The sequence below is a fragment of the Thermobia domestica genome, chromosome 14 (assembly GCF_964235325.1).
Source record: "Thermobia domestica chromosome 14, izTheDome1.hap1.1, whole genome shotgun sequence".
Lineage (NCBI taxonomy): Eukaryota > Metazoa > Arthropoda > Insecta > Zygentoma > Lepismatidae > Thermobia > Thermobia domestica.
This window is the reverse complement of record NC_137467.1, coordinates 91,503,467-91,526,772: the sequence shown is the minus strand read 5'-3', so window position 1 is coordinate 91,526,772 and position 23,306 is coordinate 91,503,467. Positions and strand designations below refer to the sequence as shown.

The window sequence follows — 23,306 nt, the reverse complement described above, 5'->3', positions numbered from 1 at the left end:
CAACGAAAAAGTCGGTTAAAGCGAAAATAATCATTCCATAGCCCATAAATTGTATAGCATCTCTAAAATAGTTTTATGAAGACTTAGCTACATTTATTATAATTCAATAAATTTAATTTTCAAAATCAGAAATTTTGGCCACAAGCTGCTCCTGTGACACCCAGTTGAACAATGACTATCACACATACTATTTATGTCTATCACTTTGCGTGTATGCGTATTTATGGAGTACAAATAATATCAAGACAAAACCATAGACTCATAGTGATTAGTTAGTTTGTTTATTGTTGTGGAGCAAGTGCAGCTGAAAACTACTTATTTTGGGAAGATAGGCGGTTAAACGAACGGATGGTTAAAGAGTTGAGGGTACCTACTAAGAGAGAGTCCAGTCTAAATGAATTCTCTGCTGTTTTGTTGAATTTACAGTTTTTCAACATGAATTTACAGACAATTTTGAAATGTATAATTATCAATCAATGATAGCATGTAAGTCTATTATCATAAAAGTCACTCAGTATTTATTGACCCTTTTATTGTGCACTGTTGTTTTAAATAAAGAATGTGTTAAACAATTTTTAAGGGGAAATATTACATTAAAATGATAACATAATGCAAAAATTAGCCCCAATATAGTTGAAACAAATTGTTAATAATTCCATTTAGTTTTCAATATTTTTTTATAAGAGAGAATCTATCTTGGCTAAACCTTATTTCCTTAGTTATTGTATTGAAAAGTTCGCAGAGCTTATTTAATGGAATAACATTCATTGCTTACTGTCAAATGGCTATCCTGACCGACCAATCCGGCATATTTATGAATAAGGAGCACTATATCATCTGAATAATAAAATAATGTAATAAGAAAAATATTTAGATTATGATATAGGATAAATTTCAATTACATTCTGAAAAAAAAAATTATGTTAAATATAGGCAAAAAGACGAAAGTTTCATTCGTAACACTAAAAGTCTTAAGTTCGCTAAAATCAAATGTTTTAGTGTACATTACATTAGGGAAACGTTACGAGGTCTAAACCATTTCGCAATATTGAACATTTGAGGATCGTTTTTTCAAAAGTCGATAGAGCAAATTTTGAGAAACTGAGGTATGTTTTTTTTTTTTTCTGTATGATTTTTATGCTACCTGTCGAGCTGTGAAATCGGAATTGACAAATCTCGAAGTGTGCCACATATACTAAATCATGAAACTTTTGTCAGAACTCGATAGAGGTTATGTATAATAAGAACAAAAATGCAAGGCTTGCAAAAAAGATATTTTGTGCTCTATCGAGTTTTGAAAACATTTGGATATAGTGACATTTGTTACCCAATTTGTTAATTCTATCGAAGGTTTGAAACGGGCTTTGTCATTTTTTTTTTAACTATATCCAAAGAATGAACCTGTTGTCTGCTTTCGTAAAATATAAATTTCACTTAACAACGGTGGTTTTGAAAATAACTAGATCTTATTTTAGGTTGTAACTAGAAAATGCTCTCACGCGTTACTGAGAGCAGTATTTTCCATTCATAATTCTGCATTTTTCATAAGGGCTGTGGAATTCATCCAGGCGCGCGCCCAGATTTTTTTTTTTTTTTTTTTTTTTTTGGAAGGGTTCAATAATACAAGATACTACGTTTATATAGCATTGAACGGGAGTTATACAGTCGAAAAAAAACAATAACTAGTTTTTAAGTAGTGCCACCCATATTCTCACGAAAAACGATAAAACTAGATTGTTCTTGTCTGAAAAGAAATATTTCAGACGATGAGTAAGGTCAATTTTTTAGTCTACATCATTTTTTTTTTCTTTTAAACAAGCTTAATTTTATTAAGGAAGTGTACAAATGTAGGTCGAGTTTAGGGGGGTACGGACTTTGGACCTCTCGCGTGGGTGCGGCCCTAAATTCATCTAAGTTCGAAGTGTCATATGAAATTCGAATGCCTTGTATAGACGCCTTAGTGAACTTTTCCCATTCCTTTTTCTTCCATCCCATTCCAAAGATATATTAAGAAACCTGTAAACCACATGTTAAACTACTTTAGATGAAAAGTCCAAATATCCAATTTCATGTCTCAATACTTAATGGGTTCCGAGATATGGATGTCTTCTTATAATAATTTTAACCCCCTATTTCCACTCCTTCCCCGTCGAATTTCCAAAACTCCTTCCGTAGTAGTACTTCACGATGCAAAAATTGTGTATTGTCAAGATTTCAAGTTTCTAGCTGAAGCAGTTTGGCCTAGGTGTTCATCGGTCAGTCAGAATTTCTTTTATCTGGAGAGATTAATACAGAACTATCGTATGTATTGCAGCGTGTTGTACCTAGGTAATTTTTTTTTTCACTCAGGCAAAAGTCCCACATTGCGGCTTAAGCAGTTTGATCCCTCTATCTTTACCATCAACTGGAGTTGCTATAGTATGATTGTATGTTCCTAAAACTGGACATTAACAACTCTTTTGAAGCAACTTCAGTATATAATTGGTCTAAAATTGTTGCCTGTTCTTTCCATAATTTTCAAGAAACTTCGCGTGTAATAAAACTGCACGTGATTCCCTACATCGTATACTGAATTTTTAAAGATTGGTTTTGTAGAGTTTATTACTAAGTTGTAAAAACACGAAGCATCACCATATAATTATGACTGTGAAATTATATTAATATTTTAAAGCAAAATAACTTCTATAACAGTCGGTAGTTTCAAATTTCGGCAGGTACAATACATATTATGCTAACCGACATTTTTTTTTTTTTTTTACTTGGTTAGTTTCTTATAATAAGGTGCTGTAAAGTTAACGAAATCATATAAGGTTTTATATGACCTAAGTAATCTTGGATGTATGAGAGGATGGTAAACGTTAAATGGATAATTTTAAATTTATGAGGTAAATTATGAATTGCGGTCAAACCACTGAATTACCATTGTGTTTGTTGGGTTGCACTGCTTTGTATAAGTAAGGTAAAGGGGAGTAAATTTGGACATGCAAGTATTACTTACTGTTCTCATTAGAAGACTTTGCAATTTAGTACGTACTTATATTGCATATGGAATTAGTTTGCAATTGATACAAAAATTCTACATTATTTGCGTATAAAGGGAAAATATTCCAAAGATGAGACATTTGATAGTTCTCAGTGAGAGGAACAAAATTATATGCTTGAGTTTAAAACCGCATGCATAACTTTCAAGAAAATTAAAAAAAAAATACGAATGTTTTGGTTGGAAAATTGAAAATTGATTACATACGAGAACCACATCACTTATTATAATGAAACTCGCATATTCATCAAGCTCTTTAAGCAAGACGACGATATTTTTAGTAGTACATCCAACGGTAAAATATTTGATTTTGTAAACAAACTTTCACATGAATAGTACTAATATTTTCCTCGAACTTTGTTTTCGAATATCATTCAATCTTCGATTATTTCTGCAGGCTAGTGACCAACTCTTGCATATATACACTATAAAAGATAGAATGTGCTTTTATAAATTTATTAGTTTAAAATTCCTTTGTTGTAATCGCGGTGATAAAAGATTTTGCTGCATCATATATCATTGTCTTGGTGCTGTAGTAAGGTTGTTAGATTAATTAAAGGCAAACCCTGACACCAGCAACATTTGTGTAATTGGGGACGTATGTTTGAAACTGAAGATTTTAGAATGTTCTACACCGATACTTCTAACACTTACAATCACTATTACTAATACTACCATTACTACTAACCAAACGTATACTGTACTGAACTAAAGGAAAGCAACACAAAATTACTGATTAAAGACGCCTACTTTATTATTCATATTTTTAGTGCTCCTCAGCAGGGAATTCGTGTTACTATTCGGTTCAAAATCTCTTGTCGTCGCGAATTCTGTCGAAGAATTTGAAGCTTAAAATATATAAAACGATAATCATGCCTGTTGTTCCGTATGGTTGCGAAACATGGTCACTTACTCTGAGGGAAGAACATAGACTGAAAGTATTTGAGAACAGGATCCTGAGAAGAATATTCGGACCCAAGAGGAACGAGAATGGGGAATGGCGGAAACTTCATAACGAGGAACTACATAGTTTATACGGTTTACCCAACATTGTTAGGGTCGTCAAGTCTAGGAGGCTTAGGTGGGCAGGTCATGTAGCTAGAATGGAAGAAAGTAGAAACGCTTTCAAAGTCTTGACTGGAAGACCCATAGGAAAACGACCATTAGGAAGACCTAGGCGCAGATGGGAGGACAATATTAAAATGGATCTCGCAGAGATAGGAATACAAAGTAGAAACTGGATGCAGTTAGCTAAGGATAGAAGTCAGTGGAGAGCTTTTGTGAACGCGGCACTAAACCTGCGGGTTCCATAGGCCATAGAGTTAGTTAGTTAGTGCTCCTCAGTGCTGAAGAATAATCATATTTTCCAGAACCGTTTTGTGTTAAAATTGAGAGATCGTTTTAAAGTTTATCTAAACAAATTTCGACCGTCATTAGTTCTGCTGACATTATATTTCTATCATTTTATAAAGTCTTCATTATACTAAGCATTCGTTCATGTGTATAACAGTATTGTAGTGCAAATATATTACATTATTCTGAAAATGTTTGGTGCGTCTGCTTTCTGGAAAAACGCGCTCCATGTTTAGATTTATTACTGGTCCTTCTATTAAGTGTTGATATTATATGTAGACTTCGGAACACATCCTACTGTACCGTTCATTTCCATCAAACTAATTTTAAGTTTCATTTGCACCTCTGTTAAATCATTAAATGAAAACAATCTTGGTGCCATGCGATAATACAGGCACAACAATGGAAACAATTTAGTTTTTTGTTTCAATAAAATTATCGTTGTAAATAATTAAGAGCAACTAAATGCAACACATATTATAAACTATAAATGACATAGATAATTAATTGTAGGCAAGGTAATATTTAACCCAGTAGACTCAATTTGTTGGCTTATAGACCAATCGAATATATTTCGATCGGACCTGCCTAGAGATATCAACCCTGTGCCATAAGACGAATAATTTAACTCCAAAAAATAATACAAGAACCGTTTTTACATTACGATTCTGGCCCGTAGCCAGCAAGGGGCTAAAGTACGCGGTCCGATCTAGGTTACTTTTTCTCCTTCTAAAATAGAACGTTATAGATTTGTTAAAAAATTGACTCAATCTATGTTTTTTTTTTTTTTTTTTTTTTGTATTTTATTTATCAAACTTAACTGAATTTAGCGCATTTGGATTTCTGCGCAAAATTATATGCTATATGCTTCTTTCTAGATGTACTAAGTATCTCTCATAATATATTAAAAATATATAATTGAATTGAATTATGTATTACTTAAAAATATATCTATGATAATGATGAATCTTCGTCGTCTTCGATTTGTGTACCGTAATATTTGGCAGTATAGTAGAGGAGAGGGTGGTAATATTCGAGAAGTTTTTTGTTTTTTTCCTTTCAATCATAGATCAAGGTCTGTTACATTCTGGGCATTACTTTTTAATATAAATTAAAAGTATGAACCTTTCACTCTTTGTGGTCAAAATATTTATTTAATAATTATAGTGAGTAAAGAAAAAATGTTCAAAATATAGGACCGAAAATGACAGTTGGTAATATGGAATAAGGAAAAGTTGGTTCAGTAACATAACCATAACAAAGGTAGAAATAAGTTTCTAAAACATAAGCGGGTGTTTGTCAGATATCATGTTCGCTTAGGTACACTCTATTGTTTCTCGAATTCCAATTCTAGTGCGTCGAAAATTGTGGCATTTTGTTGTTAAAATATCTTGCTCTGTTTCTGATGATCCAGAAATTTTGCGTTTCTAATAAATGTTGCGTTATTGAAACGATTCGTCAAGTGATCGTACCAGGCACAGCCTGCCATGTCGTTCTTGAATGATTTTTCAATATCATTTCGTTTTGTCAAATGATAGGCCAATCTTTGTACTTCCTTCCTAGTTAATCCAAAAACTTTACTCTCCATAAGAATAGGGTATTCGATCAATTCTTGCTACAACTTATGGAACTGGAGACTTTTCCAACTTTGTACAAACTGTTGGAACCAAGGATTTCATTCACTGTATATTCAAGAGCGTCGTAAAGAGCGTTTATTTCGGCATTTTGAAATGTTTCAGCGTTTAGATTAATTTCAGTTTATTCTCCTTAATCGCAATACCTCTTTCACACTATTCTTGTTCTAAGATTTCCTTTTTCCTTGAGAAATTGGTCCTAGTTTTTTTTTTCATCTTTGAAGTTACGAAAACCTACGACAACATAAAGGTTCTAAATTCGCTTATTCTCATATTGCCATTTACGTCATGTTCTCGATCAACCATCCTAAACTATCCCTTAAAATGTTAAAATACAACTATAATTTTCTACAGCAGACCGTACTTTATAATTTTTAGTACTATGGTCTATCTTACCTCCTTTACGACATAAAGAAAAATGATTTAATGTCATCTTGCAGAAGTTTTGATAACACCGGAAACAATACATATCCACTCACGTTCAGTTTTATTACAGATTTCAGGAGTGCCTTTAGCATAGAATATAGCATTGCTTGGTGTTGATTTCCACAACATACTTCGTTAGGGCGTATCGGTGGCAAGTAGCGATTCCTGTATTACAACCCTCTCCTTTATTACCACCTTCTCATCTATAACATACAGTATCCTTTGTTAGTTAACGTTTTTTTGTTATAGATTTGATCATAAGTAATGATTAAACAGTGTTGGTGGTCGTCCTTGATATCTTTGTCGTTGCGCCCTCAGTATTAATTTCTGTTCCTCCTTCCCTGCTCCCCATAAAAAAACCTGGCTGGCTACGGACCCATTACGACTGGGCTTTCTTACTACACTTCACGTATGTTGTATTAAAGTGTTAAAGAATGTTTAATTCATCTGCTTTGGGTTCAAAAAGCAGAAACATTCACTTTCTTCAGAGAAACTCTGTGTGAATAACCTTGATTGATTCCTATACTAGGTGATTCACAAGCTCGTTCATACTCACACGGAGATTTTAATTGTTAAAACAAACTCCTATCTTCTCACAGTAACATCAATGTTACAGCGAACGCGCGTGTATGGAGGATGGATGGATGCACCATCGTGTGTTATTCTTCTCTGGCCCTTATCCTATAACATTAGCTACCAACTCCTTGTTTCAGGAAAGAAGAAACGAGACGAGAACAAAAATTACATATCTTTCTGTTTTTCTGCCTTTTTCCCACTTTTTAATGTAAAAAATTCACACGTTCTGTGTGAGAAATTTTCTCAGCAGGGATCTTCATTTTCCCTTGTACAAAAGAGAGAACCAAAATTCCGTTTGAAACGTTTGTGTGTGCTCGTTGCATGAACGACAATTTAAATTGAATTTTTGAAAGAAAAGAAAAGAAAAGAAAAGGTACAAACGGACACAAAACATATATAAATGCAGTAGACTAAGAAACAATTTATACAAAAGAATTGTACATGTTTTTTTAAAGAAAAAAGGGAAAAAATAATAACTGTGTTTCTTTGAGGTTATTTTTTTCCTAAAATGTTGAATTTAGAATTATCCGCCATTACGATGTGACATTAAGAATACTGTCCTTTTTCATTCTTTTAAAAAAAGAGAACTTTAAAACTATATAATTGTTGCCTTAGGAAAATGTTTGTTGGACATAGCATATGTAAAAAAGTTCCTTGTCTTTTTGCATGTTTGCGTGAGAAGAAGTTTAGACATCAGTGTTTTAAATTCCCTGTCGCTAATGTTCATATTTAGAAAGAAGCAGTTATCCATCTACTTACAATTTTCATTAATACCCTATTGTTATTGCACCATTGCTATTGTTGCAGACACAAATACAAAACACCCATATGTATTACGTATTACGTGAAGGACTTTGTTGTGGAAAATGTATCTTCATAGTTTTTACTTGGTTAATCATAAACCAAGAAGCAATCACACGTCTTTAACTACATCATAAGGATATAGATGGTTGGTTGACGATTGATTTGGCGTTTAACGTCCCTTTTCAGCAGCAAGACTGGACTCAGTTAGTGGCGTACGCAGAATTTCGTCAAGGGAGTTTCAAGCTCAAAAGTTCATATCAAGTGTTTGTATACAAATCTTAATATGTTAAATATTTATTTTTGTGTAATATGCTGTTGAAGGGGAGAGATTAAAATCCGGATACCCCTTGCATACACCACTAGATTCAGTTATTTCAGGGATGGCCGTGCGGGAAATTCTCCCCCGGAGCTACAAAATCCCTTTCCGGTGTCATATCTCCGTTGGTGCTCAATGTAGGTTAACAGCACAGTACTATTTTCCACCCTCTGAAAGTCTCCTTGCCCCGAAGAAAATCTGAAATCAATATTGCATGGATTTAACGCTTAACATGGAATTTGAACTACTTAAGCTTTCATCGGGAATTGAATCCGGATCTCCTGCATGAAAGACGCATATGCTAAGCGCATATCTGCGAGGAAGCTCCACAAGAGTATCCATATAAAGAAATTTGATATTTAATTGATAACAACCTATATAGAAATGAATATAATATGTGTTAATAACCATTTCCGCGTTCAATTCCCGGCGGGAGTTCATATGCTTGAGATCCCACGTTAAGGTTGGTGTAAAGGGACAAGCTTTGCCGATAGATGTCACTACAATCTTCGTATCTTTCTCACGTATTTTTTAACTTTCACGAAAATTCACGATTTCTCTTACAAGTTTCAGCCTAGAGACTTCAAAATTTTTAGAGAAGGAATTTCATAACCTATCGAAGGCAACAATCTGTGCCGATTTTTTATTTAGAATTTTCATCATTGTTAAAACGGTTATATTAATAAAGGTTTCGATATACATTTCAACAATCAAGCCATTTCAATAATGAAGAAAATTCTAAATAAAAAATCGGCACGGATTGTTGCCTTCGATAGGTTCTGAAGTTCCTTCTCTAAAACTTTGAAGTCTCTAGATTGAAATTTATAGGAGAAATCGTGAATTTTTGAGAAAGGTAAAAAATACATGAGAGAGATACGGAGACCGTAGTGACATCTATTGGCAGAACTTATCCCTTTAAATCAACCTTAAGCTACAGGTCCACGTCTCATATAACCTCGCTGTTAAATGGATGCTAAACACAATTCCAACCCAATCCAGTATTAATAACCTATCACAACATACAGGGAGTGTAAAAGTTAGTTAAACAAAAAAGTAACGTTTATGGAATAATTGTAAAAAAATGTAAAAACTTGTTAAAATTTTGTATACGATTACTGAATACAGTGCATGTTCAAGATGTTTCATTTATCAAATATCCAACTTGAGCCTGTCCTGTGATGCAACAGATGTCTTAAGTGCAAAAATTTTATAAATTATTAGCCTTTTTTCGTAGACATTTGCGTCACTCTTCGCAAAATTTGAAAATATGCGTTTCAGTTTGTGATAATCCGCATAATAGTTATAATTACTTGTTGCATTATTTGCATTGTGTTCGGTTGCGAGTTGTGAATTTAGTGAAGATAGTTACGGAATGAGGTCTCATGTATGCTTCAGTTTTAATTACCTGATAAAGAAGAGCAGGACATTTTTTAATATGGCCCAAAACAGAACAGTTCATAAATGTCCAAAGAATATAGTCGGTCGTGGTGACATCACAATTAACCCGTCACACTAATCCAAATACCCATTGTACGTTTATGATAATCTCAAAATTGTGTTATACCAACAAGTAAGAACAGAGCATCGTGAACTAACGGACTAGGCGGTAATTAAACTTCAAAGTATAATATTGCTTTCAGTGATCCATCACAATAATTTCTTATATTTACAACTAAACATTACTTTTGTATTATTAACTTACAAACTCCCTGAACTTCAAAATGAATAAGAATATTTTTTAAGTGTCTGTGACTGTCTAGATATTTCGTTTCGCGATCTCTTTAAGTTTTACGTCCCACAATTATGCGGGTTAGGCTAAAGGAGACAGTGATGATGAGAGATGAGTGAAATGGTGGAATGAAGAAAGTGGGAGGAAACGGGAGAATTCGAGAAAACCCACGAGCACGGTGTTTGTCCACCACAAAGTCCACACGGCCCGAGCGGGGATCGAACCATGGGCCCCAAGCACCGAAGGTGAGTGCTCTACCACTGAGCCACCGCGTCCCCTTCGTTTCGCAGTATGTACAGCGGGGGACACTTCTAAATGGTACAGCCATATGGAGATTTACGGCTAAGGTGTACCATTTAGAAGTGTCCCCCGCTGTACAGGTATACCGAATATAATATAGATACGGGCGTCATTCCCACCGGGGACATGTCTCCTCAATATGTGTAAAATTGTTCTCGTCTCCCCCCCCCCCACCAATATGTTAATTTCTTTTTAGTGTAGGTGTAGGCATTTTTAACATACACTTGATATCATTTAAGTTCAATTAAAATTGTAAAACAAGGTTGAATTTTACTGTTTAATAAACAAACTCTGATCCGTGATTAGTGTCATACTAAAGCGTCCGACCAACATGTTTCGTGCAATAGTCACACCTTTAGTATGACGCTAATCATACGTCAAAATGACTCTGCATAAGGCGGTATGTGTTTTTTTTAGTAATACATTTAAAAAATAGACTACCAAAGGTAAAAATTTAAAAAAATGTTTGTTTTTTAAGTTAAAAATGCTGTAAAATGCAATGTAAAAAGACTATTTTTTTAATTTTCTGGTGAAAGACTTCCGAAACCTCCACTTTCCTGGGGTTATTCCATACTCCCGAGTGTCCCCGGTAGTCTGTCCCCCCCGTCCAAAGTTTATGTACTGCTGCCTCCAATTAATACAGATACGAGTAATAAGATCGAGACCTCAACTCAAGGGTGTGAGTTGGACATGTTATTCATACGGAAAGTACTATCGGAGTGTATATATTTCTTGTTGTTGTAGTGACTTCAATTTAACCAAAATTTGTAGAGGTTTTGAACTTACAACACCTAAGAGGTACTCAGTATCTACAAACAAACCAATTGGTAGGCTGCAGAACTTAGACTTAATATTTAATATGTAAATAAATTAGTATTCTTTTAGCGTGTCAGAACAGTTACTTACCGACACTGCTGAACTAACCTTCAACTTATTGTATGCCGTACAAACAACCTCTTTTACATTGCCACATTTTCAAATTGTGATATGATAATAGTGAACTTCTACTTTATCAAAACTACTCGTTAACCATTCGTATCGAAAGCACACTAACATTAATCAAAGTAATAACTTAATAAACGCGTATAACCCTCATCTCTAAGAAACATATAATACAGTATTTCCACTCACAACTTGTTGCAACGATATGTTTAATGAAGAAGTTGAAAGGTATAAGGCAGGATTTTGGAGACTAAAGTAACTGTGATCATGACTGAATTAATTCCCACAGAATATGGTCAACGGTGAGTTTTTGTTTCCCAGAGTAATGCATCTTCTCTTGAGCTATATATCTAGGTAGTTACTTCGTTACAAGATGTATTATCATAATTCCTTAAATGTCGGTGTTTTTATACAAGACAAACTCTGTTAGCTATTCGTTTCACAAGCTACTTCTTTTGTAGTTTCTGTTTTTTAATATTATTATTATTACTCGTTAACCCTTCATATTCTCACGTTAGAAAAGATATTAGGTTCTGAAAGCAGTCATCTACATTCTTTTTCTCCAAGTGCCATGGTTGACATACTTCTCTTAACACAACATTACTCTGAAATAAGATCGTAACATCTGCATTCATTTTTCATAAACGAAACAAATATTGGTATTTTCTTTTATCTAGAGTGACGTTTTTATTAATAAATTATTGTTCATGTGTCGAATCTTTTGTTTATGCTTGCACTTTGAGATTCAGACGGGAAGTATTCTAAGGAGTGGTACTAGGTCTGTGCTTGCTGGTTCCTACTCCGTTTATTCAGATTCCATCATACTTGCTCATATGTTCTTATTGAAGATACTGCGATTACTGAACCTTGAACAGAAACCACTTTCCCGAGAGAAAAGTTCGGAAACGTTAGTCTCTAACCACTTCATATTTGAAGATTGTCTCTATTATAAAATGAGCAAAAACCATCCTTAATAACAAGGTAAAGAAGGAATATTTTCTCATGGATTCATGCAGCTTTGTGATTAAGATGAGTCAAAGGAAGGAATAAGAGTATATCCTCTTACATGCTACGGTTATCTTCCGTCTATTCCGTCATTTTCACTAACCACAAACGTCTTTTCGTTAGAGAAAGGATGAGGTACACAAGATGCTCTGATCTCCTTTGTCTTTTAGCTGCCTTTAATACTTCTATATTATTGCTTGCTTATTATCCTTTTTCGTACTGAAGAAAGTTTTCAAAAACATTTTCGGAGTGAGATAGAGTGAAGCAGTTGTATTCTTCTTTCGTGTAGAAATCAGATGTCAAATATATAGGCTAGTACTAAACGAAACTCTCAGCTAATCTAATATTGTTAACATTAAAAGTATAGCAAAATGTTGACGAAGTGAGCAATCTATACACTGTAGCTACATCATTGGTAAGTATTGTAACGTTAATCTGTATAAATGTTATGGACAATGGTCCGGTACCGAAGATATCATTTTCTTTTATAGCCAGACCTGTACTTTTACGTTGTTAGGTTTTGTGGCCAGAGAGATTTTTTTATGCAGTATTAAGATATAATGCGTAAGACGCCATTATGAATGGATGTAGGGATTCAATTTATAAAGAAGAAATTTTGGGAAATATAAGGTAAATGTTGGAAAACTTATTCGAAAATACATTTAGTTTAAATCTATTTTATTCTGTTAGTTATCATTGAACATTCATGGAGTAAATCACGTCTTAAGCGGTTTAATAATCCTATTTTGACGAACTTAAGGCAAATATGTAACTAAATTAATTAAATAAATGTTAGAGTAAGAGCATAAGCAGATCATTTTAGAATTGATTTCATATAACGAAATGTTAAAGGACTAAACGCCACATTCAAAAAATTAAAAGAAAACATTAGTACAAGACAAGGTGTCTTTCCAAGGTACCGTAAAGGTATCATTGCTGAATCTCTATTTAACGTTCTCTATTATTTAAAAAAATTACATGTTATTTTACTATCATTACAATTTTTAAAGTTCTTTACTTGCTTGTTATATAATTTCTTTCTTTGTTATATTCTTTTTTAAGAGGTTCATGATCCCTGGTTTAATTTTTATAGATATCTTTCGTTTGATTTCATTATTCCACCGCCAAACTTGTCAGCCATTAGACTTACCGTGACGAGGACGTCATAATTAAATCAATCAGTCAAGTCCTCTTCCTAATTAAGCTCTTAATCTCAGAAAACATGTGATATGTGACGAGCTAATTAACTATATCGTGTAAAGGCATTCTGAATCGATTTGTAGCTTTGTGCCTCCCTCGTTCACTGCCTGAAATCATGGCTATACGCAACAAGAGGCAAGAGGGACCAGCAACGTCTTCTTGATTTTCGAAGGTTGTTCAGTTCTTGGACAGACATATCAAAACATACTAATTTGCTCTCACATACTATACACTGAGGGAAAAGAAACGTCTGTGGCGTACATAAAAATGTAGGTTACATATGTAATTCCTGTAGTTTTTGTACTTAACATATAGTAAAAGTATAACTGAAAACGCATATTTTATACATACCTTCCATATAAGTGTTCCGAATAAACGTACCTTCCGTTCGAACGAAAGAACTGTATATAGATGGTCAGGATCTCACATACAGATGGACGTATGTAACATACGTATACGTATGTAATGTACGGAAGATTGTTGGATGTCAGACATTCTGCAACGGCATGGTGTAACATCTAAGCACGAAAAAGGGCAGTACGTATATGGCATATGGATAACGTATTCTCCATATTGATTTCTGTAGTAAACATAAGGATCCAGTATGTTTGTACAGCGGGGGACACTTCTAAATGGTACACTTTAGCCGTAAATCTCCATATGGCTGTACCATTTAGAAGTGTCCCCCGCTGTACAATATATCGCTGTCTGAATAATGGATTATTCTCAGTGTAGTGTTTAACGTATTTATACTAAATATTAATACTATAGGACTAATAGTTTATTTACTGTAGTCAGTAAGAGTACGTGCGCAAATGTACACGCTCACATCAAAGTTTGGGCCCCTGTACAAAAATATGAAGTTTGGCCCACTATTAAAATATGAAATATAATGCACGGAGAAGTTCAAGCCGTAGTAAACATTTTTATTACTTCTTTTTATTACTTCTAGAAGTTCTAGTTGGCGTTTTACTGAAGTAGGGGCCAGATTACATTTACTTCTTCTCAGGGAAATATATTTTGTTCAAATGACGGGGTAGCAGCATTATTTTAAATTATTTTTAGTTCTTTTGGAAATGGCATGATGAGCCCATTACATGCTTTAGAAGTTAAATTTAGGAAACAATACTTGACACAACTTGAAGGCTTAAGAAGTACGTATATATTATTTCTGGGGGCCCTAAGAGTAGACATTTTTACTGAAATGGAGCTACATCATATTCTTGGTTCATTTAAAAGATTTTTCTTGTGTTCCTTTTCTGATGTGGTAAACCTACTCTTTTCTTCATTTAAAGATTTGGGTTCTATAGTATCATTTAGAGTAAGAAAGTGTTATTTTGAAGTGGTTCCTCAGTACACATGGAGGAACGAACATTAAGAATTCCTTTTTCGCCGTATAGTCATGTAAATCCATTGGAATATCAATTTTGTCATATTATTATTATTATTTACAATTAGAACTATTTCTCCACATTCCTGATGTCAGGAAAACATATATGACTTATTCTTTTTGACTATATCTAAACATTTCTTCTTGTTCTTCTTCTTCAGCTTTATTTATTTTCCAAGTGCATATAACCTGCTATAACATTATATGCATAATTAGATTTGGGATGATTACATTAAAACTTCCCTAGATTTGTATTTTCTGCACCGATTCCGAATAGCAAATTTTACATAAACACAAAACATATTAAAATACGAAAAAAATGCAATGCCGAATATCTGCTCTTTGGTGTGTATAGAAACATACAGGGTTTGTATGATAAGTAATGAGACCAGGTCTGGAAACATTGTTTTATTGATCTGATCTGTACAGGGACTTAAAAGCTTTCGAAGTACTCTCCTCTTGCGTCGATGCACTTCTGCAATCGATGTTTCCACGCTGCAAACGCCCCCTGGAAGTCAGCAGCCGGCATGTCCTTTAGAAATGTGGTCACGGCTGCTTGGATGGCTGTGACGTCTGCAAAACGGGTTCCTTTCAAGCGTGGCTTCAGCTTCGGGAAGAGGAAGAAGTCGGCCGGGCTCACATCTGGGCTGTAGGGTGGTTGTGGAAGGACTTCCACCCCAATCCGGGTCAAAAAGGAGGTCACTAAGAAGGCGGTGTGGGCAGGGGCATTGTCGTGATGCAACTTCCACCGGCTAGCGATCGCCGGTCTTTTCCGCTTGACGCTCCTGTGCAGTCTCTCAAGGACTTGTTTGTAGAAGGCGGCGTTGACGGCTTGTCCTTGGGGTACAAACTCCTTGTGGACCACCCCCACATTGTCAAAAAAAACAATCAACATTGTTTTCACCTTTGACTTCGACATTCTGGCCTTCTTGGGGCGCGGGGACGCAGGAGTGTGCCACTCCGCGCTTTGACGTTTCGTTTCAGGGTCGTACTGGAACACCCACGACTCGTCACCTGTTATGACGTCATCTTCAAAGTTAGGGTCACTGTTCATGAGGTTCAACAGTTCCTGACAACAATCAACACGTCGTTGCTTTTGTTCGTCAGTCAACACTCGCGGCACCAGTTTCGCACAGATTTTTCTCATTCCCAATTGTTCCGTCACAATCTTGTGCACTGTTGTGTGGTTCATATCGAGTTCATCAGCAATCAATCTCAACGATAATCGACGGTCTGAGTTCAGGAGATCCCTCACTTTTGCCACAGTTTCGTCCGTAGTCACTGTTGTCGGGCGTCCAGCCCTCTCCAGATCCTCAACGCTTTCCCGGCCGTTCCGGAACGCACTGTGCCAACGAAACACCTGGGCTTTGGATAGGGCTTCCTCTTTGTAGGCCTCCGTGATGAGAGAAAGCGTCTGAGTAGCCGTTTTCCCCAGGCGAACGCAAAATTTGATCGCATAACGCTGTTCGATGGAACCCTCCATGTTTGTTGATTTTCCGCCGTGACAAGAATGTTCACAAGGGCTTTGTCCAAGGCTTGTCCGCGCTCCACTAAGGCTCGGAGCCAACTGACGCGCGGTGCGTTGCTTTGCTCGGACCCCCCCCCTACATCCTCCATCACCGACAAACCCGCTCCAGCGACACGCGCGCCGCGGCGCGGCGAGTCTCATTACTTATCATACAGACCTTGTACTTCTACGTCAGATTGTTTAATACGTCAAGCTCTGTCTTGTTTAACTGTTGGGTATGAAAAATAGCACATATAAAACAAGATAATCATATAAATGTGAAAGTATGCATAGTTTTCATTCTGGAAGATATCCCACTTTATTAACAACAGTTTCGCATAGGTAGGTGGTTAGTGCGCATAGCTTCGGTGCAGTTTCAATTTCTGGTGTGGTAGAACGTTTTCAGAATTTACTTTGCATTATGGAGTTAGAAATACTTGAATTAAAATATTTCAAACTTCAACATTAAAAACCTGATTTTGGACATTTATTCGCAAACTGTGCGCTGTTCAATTTTCATTAAAGCATGATTTCACGAGTATTTGCTTAGTATACAATCCCGCCCAAATTACAATATGGTTACTAACAATTCTAATCTAATATATATAATTTTCCTATCTAAGCAGAATCTGTTATCGATTATATAAATGAACTATTTTTCCTACCATGCAGTCGGTTGATCTGTTATATCTTGTAGAATTATGTTTAACGCTGTATTCGAACACGTTTCTCGGAGACGGACTTGATCGTAGATTACAATTGCTATAAAATAATTTTTCTTCCTAAATTTTCGACTGTCTCGATCGTGCTTTTTCAAATACCATTTTTCCTTGCAGGTTATTTTTTTAAAAAAAGGATATTAGGAAATCCGACCATGCAGAGATAAAGTACCACAACATTTACATAATTCCAGTTATTGCTAAAATTCATGATTTAAACTTTTAGGATTTAATTTTGTCTTAATTTATACTTATTATTTCTGTTTTATTATAATTCTGGTAAAGCATAAAATGTAAATTATGTTTGGTATATATATATTTTTTAATTGTTTATTTCAGTGTACGTGTGAGGTTCTGCGTTAAGAGCAACAAATGAACTTGATAGAAGCAACTTAGAAACTCTGTGCTTGGTAAGTAATTATAAGTTGTTTGACGAGAACAAAATTTCAAACACATCATTGAGTTTAATATGTTGATATATGATACTCAAACGAGAATTATTACATGTTATGACTATTGTTATTTTATTTATTATTTTCTATAATTTGCTAATTCGTAGGTGGTACCCATTACTAGGGCTTCACCCTCTACTACGGTAAGAGCTATGGAGAAATCTTTGAATAATAAGAATTTGCGGTAGGTGAAAATACAATAACTTTTATTCAGTATTAAATTTATTAATATGTTCAGAAGAGGCACTTGTTCGGACGTATCGTTATGAGATGAAGTTGACTGAAAATGAGGGTGGGTTGCTGCAGAAACAACACAATACAAACAAAGCGGTTAGTAAGATGAATACTGAGTTATAGTCTACTAGTCCAGTTGCGACTCTGTATGTGCCAAAATACTGAGGAGGCACTATTAGTAACAAACGGATTCATTACTGTCATTGGTCGCTGTTTATTTTAAACTGTTAGTGTTATTGCTTTTACAAAAGTAACCAAGAAAGTTCTGTCGCTTTTTCACCCAATACCTTCGAACATCGACATGCCACCTAAGACGTACCTTAAAGATCAAAAATAGTCCCCATCAGTATCGACGACCTTCGCCCAACGCCATGGATTCCATCGGGGTAGAACTTGGTGGGCCGTGAAGTGAAGAAAATATCAAGTGCATTTTGCACGTCTACTAGGGATTTAACTGGTGTCCTCTAAGATGAAGGACAAGGAATGGAACAAGTGACAATTGGACGTTGCAATGTCCGGAGAGTATGGCGCATGCAATAGTATTTCCCATCCAAGAAGTAGAATGGCGTCCCGGGTCATCCTAGCCACGTGGGGCTTAGTGTTGTCCTGTAACAGTAGGACGTTTGCATTGATGCTCTGACCAGCTTGTAGTAGTTCCCTATGCACGATGCCGTGAGCAGTCCACCAAACACACAGGAAGACCTTCTTCTGGTGCAGTGCTGGTTTCGGCTGTTTTGGAACAGGTTCATGGGATGCTAACTAATGATGACGGCGCCGTGGAGCTTCGTACAGGATCAACTTCTCATCACATGTCAACACCCTATCCAGAAATGGCTCCTTCTTCAGACGAGACAGCAAAGAAATACAGGTGTTTGCTCGCGATGCCTTCTGGCCCGGAGTCAAATCATGTGAAACCCATCGACCCAACTTGTAGTGCTTCCTAAGTTGATGGAGGTGCTGCCGAATGGTTTCTTCACTCACACTGAATTGTAGAATCGAAGACGCACCACGTGCCGGAGGAACAACACATACACAAAATGAAGATCTTCAGGCAGGAATTGAGGCGAACAGTGGTCAGATATGTGAGGATTCCTCATATATCTGACTACTGTTCGCCTCAATTCCTGCCTGAAGATCTTCATTTTGTGTATGTGTTGTTCTTCCGGCGCGTGGTGCTTCTTCGATTGTTTCGTCACCGTCCTTAAACTTCTTAAACCACCGCTGCACTGTCCGCGAATTCACGACATCCTCACCAAAGTCCTGGCATATCTTCTGCCTCGCTGCAGTGGCATTTGATCCCGGTTTCAACTCATATAGCATACACGCACTAATAACGCTCTGTAGAGGTCCCATGTTCACTCTGTCCTTACTCAAGTGCACGGTGTAACTGAACTGCTACAACGAGGTAGTATGTTGGATATAGAAACACCAACAACTTACCTTCACTGTATCTCCATTTACATTGGTGTGAGAGCCAGTTGAACACAGACCTCCATAAAAAGCGATAGAACTTTCTTGGTCACCTTTATAGTATAGTATATTCGGATTTGATTATTAGTTGAAAAGTATGCCTCTGAAAAGGAACGGTAAACCCCAGAACAACATATTGAAATAAAAAAGAAAATTAATACAGCCATTTTTAGTGAGTAGATTCCAATAATTAACACCTTTTACTTTTACTTACGATTATATTATGTTAATGCATCCACACCCAAATAAAAAACCGTTGATTCTTATGTAGGGAAATACTGTGCAAATATTGTGCAGAATTGTTTGTGAACGATATTAAATCAGTTGTTGTTTACTGGTACTGTAGATGCTCTTCTTTCTAACTGTACGTCTGCTAAAACTTTGTAGCGGAAGATTGCACTTAACCTCTGCTTGTGAAGAATATGTTAAATAGATAGCAAATATAATAGCATGCTATTATTGGACACGCGTGTAAGTCTTGAGTTAGAACCTTTAATTGATTTTGCACTAATTAGCAGTGATTAAATAAAGTGTGAAATTTACACAACGGGGAAAATAGTGCATGTCTTGTAAAGCTGATGAAGAATCTAGATTTTTATTTTTTTAATTTACGAACAAAATTATATTTTATCCACGTTTACTGGGATCATTTCATAATTTTTCTTCATAAAATTGGTTGGTATGTTGCTTCTTTAAGATCATTTTTTTTACTTGTTTTCTGGAAACAATCCAAATTATATTATAAATAAATCAATGGGGAGCATAACCTTTCGATGTTAGATCAGTATCGAGGGCATGCTGGCTCAATGGTAGAGCACTTACCTGTTGTGCGTGAGGTCCCTGGTTCGATCCCCAACAAGTAAGTTTGCGTAGACAACATCGTGTCCGTGAGTTTTCTCGGGTTTTCCCGTTTTCTCCTACTTTCTCATTCTACCAATTCTTCCATCATCATCCACTTGCTTTAATCACCCATCTCCCTTAGCCTAAAGCCATAACCGTGGGATGTTAAGCAGAAAGTTTTCATTTCATTTCTCTAGATCAGTATCTTCATTAGACATATCGATAATTTATAGTGCATACCACTTTGCCGTATAAAGTGTTTACCTTGTTCACATTTATGTTCACTAACGTTATAATACCTTGTTCACGAAACGTTTTAATATACAGCGCAACGTTTCGTTACTACAGTAGTATCTTATTACAGATCAGAATATTATAATGTGTACTATTTTTTTGTTAAGTGTGTGTACCCTGTTCACAATTATATTCATGAAACGTTACAATACCTTGTTCGCCGAATGTTCCAATATCTTGTTTACGAAATGTTACACTATATAATGTAACATGTCGATACTATAGCAGTATTTTGTTAGATATATCGAAACATTATACCTACTGTATATTATTTTTAATTGTGTATACCTCAATCACAATTATGTTCATGAAACGTTACAATAGCTTCTTCACCAAACGTTACCATATATGTTACAATATCTTGTTCACGAAACGTTACAGTATACAGTGTAATATTTCGATACTATAACAGTATCTTATTAGACATATCGAAACATTATACTATATACTGTTTTTTGTTAAGTGTGTGTATCTTGCACACAGTTATTTAGGTATATCAATATTTTAAAAGCTTCTGTTAGAAAAATCTTACATATATAAAAGAAGAAAATTAAATAATTCACTAAAGTAACAGTTATTGCACGTTTTAGGCTGCAGTGAAATTGCGCACACTTTTCGAGTTTTATCAGTTTTATTTGATAAACTGTTGACAAGCTGTCGTAATGTACAGGATTGCGCACAAAAAATTAAACAATAATGTCAAATGTTTTCTCTTTTGTTATATTTGTATACGTGTGTGACTTTATTGACAAGGTGTTTACAAAGGTGGACCCCAGATGGAAAGTGCCTTTTGTTCTGTTCTCTCTGATATTCTCTCATATTGCATTAATAGTATTGTAATCTAAGCTCATTGTATCTCATATATGACTGTAACAAGTATATTATATGATCGGGAAAAAAGCAGACGTTAACGACGACGTTAATGAATTTACAAAGCAAAGCTTTATGGCAGTGGAAAACATTATTTATTTTGATTTTCAATTGTCAATTTTTCCATAAAATTTACCTAGAAGTGGAAAGTATGCCTAATATATTTTTATTATTAATAATAATAACATTGATAATGTCATCACAATTGTTTGCTTCGTTTTATTTAAGTTTCCACCTAGAATATGTGCTCCAGAACCCTAAGTATCTCCTCGAACGACGAATGGGGTGAAAGCATTTCATAAACATTGCCATGAACAATTCTATTCACCGGGTCCAGATATTTATCAGGTGATTTCATCTTTGTTGAAGTTACAACCAGAAACAAAATATAAATTAAGATCAATTGCGAAAGGAGATACCAATACACAAAGAAAGGTAGATTTCAAGGGACGTAACTTCATATTGAAACCGTATGAGATGCTTAAGTGTGATATACATATTTAGAATATAAGGCTAAGGAGAATTAGATTTCTAAAAAATTGCAGGCTTAAAATTGCAACCAAGAAAGTTTTAGCATGTGGATTATAAATATAAAAACTTGGTTTTGGAGGTATCTTGTTGTCTTACTGATCAAATTGCATTAATTAATCATCAATATAATTTGTATTTTATTTCTAATTTCTGCTTCTATCCTATCTGAAGGAAAATTTTGTTTACACCACAGATTTTAAAGCTACCATTGTGGCAACGTTGAATAAAACTCTGTGTTCAAGAAAACCAACATAGATTTGTGCGCAATTTGGGATCTAGAGTGTGCGCAATCCAGTTGCTCCCACGTTTTCTCATCAACCAAGGAGAAATTTTGGAAAGTTGAGTAAGGGTGGTAAATGCTGAACTTTTAAAATGGATTGTTATTTTGTGGGAATTCCAGACTTATAAAAAGCAACACAAAAAGGATTGACTAACCTCATGATATCGGGGTTTGGAACTCTTAACATTGAAATCAGGATAGAATCCTAATCTTTGACGACGTCTCGCAAATAACTTGACAGAAAATTATCTTTTACATTGTGTTTTTCTAGGTAACATTGCTAGAAAAATCAATACTGTATTTATAATTGTATAATTTTAGCATGAAGTAATATTCTGGTATTCTAGTGAATGTAGTTTCTAATGAATTGGCTTGCGATTCTGCTCTTTGAAGATGCCTTTCGATTAGCAACGAGGAAAACCCCCATAATTATATTGTGCGCCTAATCCATATACTGTATATGGGTACTGCGCAAAAGCCATGGAAATCTATTCGAGGTTGTCGAAGTATAGATATGGAGACGAATTGTGAAAATTAGCTGTATTGAGCGAAAAAAAGAATGAAGAAGTAAGTACTAGTAATGGCAAAGTAAAAAAGAATGTTGAGAGTAATTATAAAGGAAAGTGATTGGTAAATCTCAGAGAAGCAAATTTGTTTTCGGGGACATGATAGAAGATATAGTGAAGGTGAAAGAGGAAGGGGAGTAAATACAATTGCACGGTATTAACAAAGATAATTAGTACAGCAACATGAGGAGGTCGCAGAAAACCATAGCACAATATTCTCAATTTGCTGCAAGTGACCTGCGAAATGATGGCAGAATACTTGTAATGCTATTGATACAAGAAAGTTTACAGAGTTTGACGCTTGCAAGTGGAATCACATATAATATATAATAAGTGAAAAGTTCGAGGACACCATTCTTTCTCCGAAACGAAGGAGGTATCAATTATTCCTAGTTCACTATTAGAAATTGGGATCAGGTTCCTCCTATGTTTGACTTTTCCATTTGAATATATATATATATATATATATATATATATATATATATATATATATATATATATATATATATATATATATATATATATATATATATATGGCGAATTTCAAGAAAGTCCTTATACTGTTGTAAAATAATGAACTCGAACTGGCCGACACGACCTCCGTTTTGGACAAAGGATAGTGTTTTGGGACTTTTCATTCACCGTGTACTATTAGCTTAGCTTGCTTGCTTTGGATCACAGTGCTCGCACGTTCGTTTAAAATAAATACAGTAATATCCTCCAGTTTCATTCTATTTAATTGTTTATGTTATGTTTGGAAATGCTATTCAAGTTACTGCGCTGTGCTTCAAATAAATTTTGCAGGTTGAGAGCATGGTGGATATAATT

At 35.1% G+C, this 23,306-nt stretch overlaps 1 protein-coding gene across 5 annotated transcripts in view; it reads left to right on the top strand.

The window, feature by feature from the left end:
* The window catches only part of LOC145670265 (uncharacterized), a 325,665-nt gene that overhangs the window by 153,688 nt on the left and 148,671 nt on the right, over positions 1–23,306 (top strand). For all 5 annotated transcript variants that reach the window (XR_014128248.1, XM_081738687.1, XM_081738688.1 and 2 more), the window contains one exon: positions 17,281–17,351. The gene's annotated coding sequence lies outside the window, so the exon portion shown is untranslated. The remainder of the gene's footprint in view (positions 1–17,280; positions 17,352–23,306) is intronic.